The sequence below is a fragment of the Cryptomeria japonica genome, chromosome 8 (assembly GCF_030272615.1).
Source record: "Cryptomeria japonica chromosome 8, Sugi_1.0, whole genome shotgun sequence".
NCBI classification, from domain to species: Eukaryota; Viridiplantae; Streptophyta; class Pinopsida; order Cupressales; family Cupressaceae; genus Cryptomeria; species Cryptomeria japonica.
This window is the reverse complement of record NC_081412.1, coordinates 536078469-536086676: the sequence shown is the minus strand read 5'-3', so window position 1 is coordinate 536086676 and position 8208 is coordinate 536078469.

Below are 8208 nucleotides of genomic sequence, written 5' to 3'. Positions count from 1 at the left end.
CCAAGGACACCACAATAGAATGACATAGCAGAAAGAAATAATAGGACTATAGTTGAAGCAGCTAGAACAATGCCGATCCAAGGAAAGGTTGCTCACACTTTTTGGAGAGAAGCGGTGAGCACTGCAGTCTATACTATGAACTGGGTACTCATCAAGAAAGGAAAAGATAAAACCCCTTATGAGTATTGGACCGAGAAAACTCCCACTGTGAGTTACTTTAAAGTGTTAGGTAGTAAGTGCTATATCAAGAGAGGTGAGCATTTGAGCAAGTTTGATGCAAAATGTGATGAAGAAATATTTCTGGGATATTCTACTAAGAGAAAAGCTCTCAAGTGCTACAACAATAGAACACAGTAGATTGTTGAAAGTATCAATATCAAGGTTGATGAATCCCCTGAGGAACTAGAGGAAACATGTAGCATAGAAGTGGAAGATGAACTGGGTATAGCCTTCTGGGAACCGGTTAAGAAAGAAACTTGTAAAGATCTCAGTGTTCCTGTACCGGTAGAAGTTATAGTAAGAGAAGAAGAAGAGGTAAGTGAAGGAGGAGAAGAAAAGCTAGCAGATTAGGCTAGAGTCATTCCTAGATATGTGAAGCTACATTATGATCCAAAGCAAATAATAGGAGATAAAGATGCAGGGATACTCACAAGAAGAAAAGTGAAGGAGAACTCTTGCATGATTTCTGAATTTGAACCCAAGACTTCCCGAGAAGCTCTTACAGATGAAGACTGGATTAAAGTAATGGAAGAGGAGCTAGACCAGATAGAAAAGAATGCAACATGGTCTTTGGTGCCCAGACCAGAACATAAAAAATGTTATAGGTACCAAATGGGTCTTCAGGAATAAGCTGAATGAAGAAGGCACGGTTGTCAGGAACAAGGCTAGGCTTGTATGCAAGGGATACACTCAGGAGGAGGGAGAAGAATATGGAGAAACCTTTGCTCCTGTGGCTAGACTAGAAGGTGTCCAAATGCTTCTTGCATTTGCATCATTTAAGGGATTTAAGGTTTATTAGATGGATGTGAAGTCTGATTTTCTAAATGGAATCCTAGAAGAGGAAGTGTATATAGAGAAACCAGAAGGGTTTGCCTTATCAGAAGATGGTGACATGGTGTGTAGATTACACAAAGCCCTGTATGGACTGAAACAAGCACCTAGGGCATGGTATGAAAGATTACACTCTCATTTTGTGAAGATTGGATTTCAGAGAACAAGTGAAGATAACAACATCTACTTGAAATCAGAAGGTCATCAGATTCTGATTTGTGAAGTGTTTGTGGATGATAAAATGAGTCATGCGTTTGCAGATGAAATGAAGAAAGAGTTTGAGATGTCTTTGATTGGGGAGATAAATTTCTTCATTGGTTTACAAATTCAACAAATGAAAGAGGGTATCTTTATTACCCCGTCCAAGTATGTCAAAGAGGTATTGAAGACTTTTGGCATGGAGGAAAGCGAACCGGTTGGTACACCAATGGTGACTGGCTATAAACTGACTAAGGAAGATGATTCAGCACTGGTGAATGAAAAGGAGTACCAGTCAATGATTGGTAAGCTGCACTATGTGGTGCACAGTAGACCAGATATTGCTCATGTAATGGGCATAGTAGCTCATTTTCAGAAATGTCCAAGAGAATCCCACTTGGTAGCTATCAAAAGGATTCTTAGATATCTGAAAGGAATAGTTGACTATGGATTGTGGTATCGATATAATGGTGACTATAATATCAAGGTATATACCGATGCCGATTGAGCAGGTAATGTGGACGACCGGAAAAGCACAACCAATGGAGCATTATTTATCGATGGAAGATTAGTATTATGGACAAGTAAGAAGCAAAGTTGTACTTCTCAATCTACAACTGAAGCAAAATATGTGGCAGCATTTATGAATGACACTCAAGCAATTTGGATGAAGCATGTATTGGAAGGTTTCAAAGTACTAGTATCTGAACCAGTGAATATATTTTGTGACAACACAAGTGCAATAAAGATTTCCAAGAATTCAGTATTGCATGCTAGAACTAAGCACATTGAGCTTAAATATCACTTCTTGAGAGAGAAATTTCAGAATAAGGAGGTTATACTACAACATGTTTCCAATAAGGAGCAACTAGCAGATATATTCACTAAGCCCTTATCGAAGACTACATTTACCTATTTGAGAGGTGAATTAGGGGTTCTACCCCTTCATGAAGTCAACTAAAGTTGTGTGCTCCACATTAGTCAAGTACTACAGTGACAAATCTTTTAGGATTGATGTGTTGAAGGATGCTACTCCATAGGAGGAGCAACATAGTAGATTTTGGAAGCTTGTGCCTCCACTTTGGCATTGTTGTCAAAGGGGGAGAAGATATCTCATGTATGGGGAGAAGATATCTGATGAATGGGGAGAAGATATCTGATGTATGTAGGAGAAGATATCTGATGATGCAAATACACCGGTCTATGATGTTTTCAGTTGCGATGTTACACTGAGTATTGCCATCAATGCCAAAGGGGGAGATTGTTGGATATTATTGGCATATGATGAACCAACATGTTGATATGATGATAATGTATGTTGTCATTGATGTCAATAAGTTCAAGTGAATCGGTAAGAAGAGGTATGAGGAGATGTAGTGAACCAGTGTCAGGGTTTCACTAAGTGTGACTACTAGTTGGTAGTCTCAGCTCTAGGGTTATCAGTTTGGCGATCCAGCTTATGCGATGCAACCGATGATACTTTGTGATGAGTTAGCTAAGAGATGTGAATGAGATTGAGGTGCCATGTCAACTTTGTGCATGTGAAGGATTTCTTTGAGGATTTTGCATGAGAAGATAGACCGTGTTTGAAGTCTACCTCGAGAATGATCATTCTTCTTAGTGGTATGAGAAGAAAGCGTGATGAGTTACTAATTCCTATGTGCGGTGATGAATGAACGATGCAAATTGTCTTGTGAACTATTTGAAATTGTAATGCTCTATGCAATGTGTTTGGATGGTCAGGATTGGACCGCCTGTGTTGTAAACCTAAGATGCTTAGGGTTTAGGGTTTATGCTATCGACCTAATTGTTGTCTATAAGATCGATGATGTTTGTTATTGTAAAGTTGCTAGCAAAAGTGTGTGTATCCAAGTGATAAGATACTTGCTAAACTGAGTGGAGAATTGCAGAGTGTGATTGCAGAGTAGAGAAAATCAAAAGGATCTTCCTTGGCATGTAGTGCTGTTATTAGATCAAAAGTTTTTACCTGTTGTCTTCTAATCATTTCAACAGTTGGAAAATCCCTTTACCAGGTAGCTTTAACAGGCTTATTGTAAAACCTCTAACCAGGTGACTCAAGATCATTGAGTTCTTCAAATCCTCTAGCGAGGTAACCTTTAACAGGGTATATAGCCATCCCTTAACCGAGTGATCTCTAACAGGATCAGTTCCTAATAGAACCTTATTGTAAATTCTTTAACCAGACTAGGCTCCTAACAGGGCGAGCTTCAAAAGAGTTCAAAAACAAGCTTGTGGGTATTCATCCCCACCGTGGTTTTTCCCATTTGGGTTTCCACGTGAAAAATCTGTGTGTTATGTGTTATGCATTTTTCATGTGATGTTTATGAATTATTTGGTTGAAAGATTATGCATGCAGAGTTAATAGGTTATGGTATTACTGGTATACCACATGCATATGTTTATGGGTGAAGTTGATATCAAGTATTGATCGTATTTGAAGTGTTCAGACTTATCAGTTTATGGTGTCTGATGTCTTACTATGTTTAACCAATATTTCCGTGGTTAAGTTCATTAATGGTGACAACCGGTTGGTATTGCTTTAACTGGATAAGTTGTTGAGAAAGTTTTTGTCTATACTGATTCACCCCCCCTCTCATTACTGGTTAGGGTATCTGTTGTTCATCATTATTCATCACCTACATCATATTTGTCATCTTGGGTACCATGTTTGCATCTTGAGTTATGGTCAACTTACCTATAGGAATTTTTTATCTCCTAGGAAGCCACACCTTTCTTAGATTGTTACATCGACTTTGGAACAACATTTTAGGACATTGCAAGACAATTCTAGATTCTCTTTCTACTTCCATAAATATCTTATCTTTCCATAATCACATATTACCATTTATTTTCCTACATTCTATTTTAGCCAAGGTCTTTTCATGGTTGAAACCCAATCCCAAAGGTATAGAAGACAAGCTAAAGAATCTCAAGGATCTTAAAACATGGATTCATATGTATTTGATGACGAAGAATTTTTTAATCCATGACCTTTTGACAATCAACATGATGCACAAGAATTTGATAATGAGTCGTTTATAATTAAATAAATTCAATATCACATTTCCAACACAAGATTTAATAACTTGCTTTACTCATTTTTGAAGAGAGACCCACAAAGGTATTTATATTTATTTCTTGAAGATGGAGCAAGACTACCCCAGGACTTTGATGTTGTACAAATCTTGGAAACAAATCCAAATAAACCTAATGGTAAAAATGGTGGACATAGACATGAGCATACCATGCTTGAGTCACCTTCATCCCTCTTTTAAAAACCCAACATACCTAATGCATATGCTCATTCCAATTTTGCTAGACAAACCTATGAACAACCCCGTGCACATACTTTTCAAGGTTGAAGGAATAAAAATGCTTATACCCACCAACAAGATGATACTCAAGATCCTAATCATGATAATGCATATGCTAGAAGAACACATGTTAGATTTGATGATAATAACCAAGAGCATACTTATAGTACCAATTATACACATGATCATGATGCATACACTCACCCAAGGCCTAGTGCACCTCATCAAAATCGCATGTCAGGTGGCTCATACAAAAATTAAATCCCTCCACCACTTGGAGACATATATGACCAATATCATCCTCACATGAAATATGTCCCTCGCCCTTGCGGTGGCTCAAGCATGGGGATAACTCAAAGAAACATTGGACCACCTAGTAATGATTTGCAAATTTTTTTTAAGGAAATGCAATGACAAATGACAAGTATGTGAATGCTTGTAAAGAATTACACAATTCAGGACATTTGTCCTTATCCTTTTGATAAAAGCATACCTATGCCACCCTTTGCTCCACACTTTGTGGTACCTAAATTTTATAAATACAAAGGAAAAGGAGATCCAAAGGTGCATAGTAGAGAATTTTTTACAGTTTGCATAGAGGTCACTTGAGAGGACTCTTATTTGATGAGGTTATTCCCATAAAGTTTAGGTGGACAAACCATGGAGTGTTTTACACAGTTACTACTAGGATTCAAGGCATGGGGTGAATTGTCAAAGGAATTTATACAACATTTTTCATACAACTTTGAGTGTGAAGTTTCAATGACAACATTATGGAACACTAAACAACAAAATGGTGAATCTTTTACGTCATTCTTATAAAGATGGAGAGGCTTAGCTAGTCGATGTCATTGTCACATTCCACAAAAGCAAATGGTTGATATGTTTATACAAAATTTGAATAAGGACATTAGATATGACCTTCATAAAGCATGCTTATTCACATTACAAGAAGTTATTGAAAATGATCTATCTATTGAGAAGGTCCTCATTGAGCAAGGAACTATCAAGATATTTAAAGAAAACAAAGATGAACCTAATGCAAAAGAAAAACCCAAATTTTGGAAGAAAAACACCGTGAATGATGGGGTTGTTGATGCAAATATGGTCAAACCAATGATGAGTTTTCTTGGTGCTAGCTCATATAATAATCAAGTTAATACCCAAAGGGCACCAAGACCTCCAAGGAAGTATACACTTTTGGGGGAATTGATTGAATTAGCATTGAGGAAACTTGTTTCCAGTAAGCTCATCATATTTCCTAACAATAGACCATTTGAACCAAGGGTAAAACCTTCATAATGGAATGATAATGAATTTTGAAAATATCACAAGAGCAGGGGTCATAAGACTAGCAATTGCCATAAATTCAAGAATCTCATTCAAGACCTTATTGATAATAGAACAATCAAAATTGAGGGTCACTCTTCCAATGAAGAACAAACAATGTTTAAGGATCTATTTTCAAAAGATGATAAGGGAAACATTGCTAAAATAGACAACAATGCCAATTATACTAATGCAACCTATGACTGCAACATCAATCATATCACTGAAGTGGATACTCATGTGTCTACCATTACCATAAAAGGGAAAGCCCTCAAACGCAATGTCACTACTAAACGAAGTAAATTTACTCTACAAGGTGCTACATCCAAAACTAATTCATCATCCAGTAACCAATATGAACTTGTAGACCAATTGGGAAAGACACACACTCTCATTTCAATCCTTGAACTCTTGCACATTTCCTCCTCGCACAAAGAAATTTTGGTCAAAACCTTGTAAGGGACATATGTTCCTCCCGATCTAAACATGGGATTGTTTCAAGCCATGGTGGGACACCTTTCTACGCCCTATTCTATCACATTCACTAAAGCAGATGTCACATCTCCAGAAAAACCACATAATGCACAACTTTATATTGACAGAAATCTCCCCTGTCGGCAAGAGGAACATGCAGTTCTTGTTGTACCATTGCTTAACTAATGCAGATAATAGATCGATATTTGTCCAAATCTCGGGCATCAATGTGGCATTCCACAAACCAAGAACAAACAATGTTAAGTGATCATTCTTAGACAGTTTTAGTCTCAATTGCTGCATCCTCGAGAATCTCTCACGTGAATCCAAAGGGGCTAAATCAACCTGCAATCACAAAATGCAATTGCATCAGTGTCAAAATCTTATCAAATTCAACTAGAATTTATCAATTCTATCTCTCGACTTTATCAACTTCATCAGTCGCTCTACAACCTATCCTATAGGGGGAATCACTAGATTTCATCAATCTAAGTGTCTATCCTACTGGCCATTCCTATTAATCACAATGACAATCTATTTTACCCCTATTTTGACCATATAGGCGCTAATATTTATCATCGACATGCTAGCAGTCCATACATTCAATTTGATTGTGCACTAATGTACATTGACTACATACATGTCACTATTTGACACATACATGTTAAGAACCGAAAAAACATAGTTATCCATTGCAGATACGCATAAACACCATAAATGCACCAACATTTGACGCATTCATGGGAGGATTGATCCTATACACTATTTTTCCATAGGCACACTTTTATGGACCACAAATGCAATTTTACCGATCCTAAACATGTTTTTAACATATACATGTTGACATTTAACCTAGACATGCTAAGAACTGACAAATACACATTTTCAACATTTTCCCTAGTGTCACATTTTTTGTAACCTACATTCTAGCCCTATTTATGATGCAATAAATACATGAAATTAAAAGGATGATAAGGTACATATCGGCTCTTCATACTCCTCTAGCTTCTCGTGCCATCAAACACACTCAAATCGGTGGAATCGTTCCACCATAGCTCCACTGCTGTGCTCTTAAGCTTTTATTTGCTCTACACCGTGAATATTGAAAGTGATGGGTACAAATGAGGTGGTCCCTATCCAACACTCCTATTTATAGGTGTGGTAACCCTAGATGCCCAGGGTGATCCCCATGGTTGTCATGATCCCATTTTCTCCCATCTTTAGCCTTTTTCACTTGCCCGTTCTTCCTACGCAACCTTTTTTTCTAGCCTTTTTCTTTTTGAGAGATTGTCCAAGTTTCAAAAAAAATTCACCCAATCTCTCAAGGGGGCATATTGTCTTCCTTACCAGGGGCAACCTATCGTATCAGTGTTTTATTTTTTCTTTGAAACAATGTGACAAGATGCATTGTCTTAAAGAGGGGAAAAATGTAGACACCTACTTAATTAAATAAATATTTTGTTTATTTAATTATCTTACGTTGTCTTCTATTAATTAATTAAATTTTTATTTAATGAAGTAATTCATTTACCCTCTTCCATCCTTTTCCTAATTTAAATAAATATTTTTATTTATTTAAATACCCCTCTTCTTAATTCCTAATGATTTATTGTCTCATACTTTTTAGAGTGTATTAAATGGTCTTGCATGTAATTTAATTGAACATTTTAATAATCTCTCTACATTATTATTACATATAGCCAAAGAAGTCTCCACTTATAGTGTCTATTCATTAGGAACTATTCGTTAGTGGTTCATCAATGCTTTCAAATGCTATATTATTTTTAGATGCCCATAATAACTTTCCTAGGGAACATCTTGC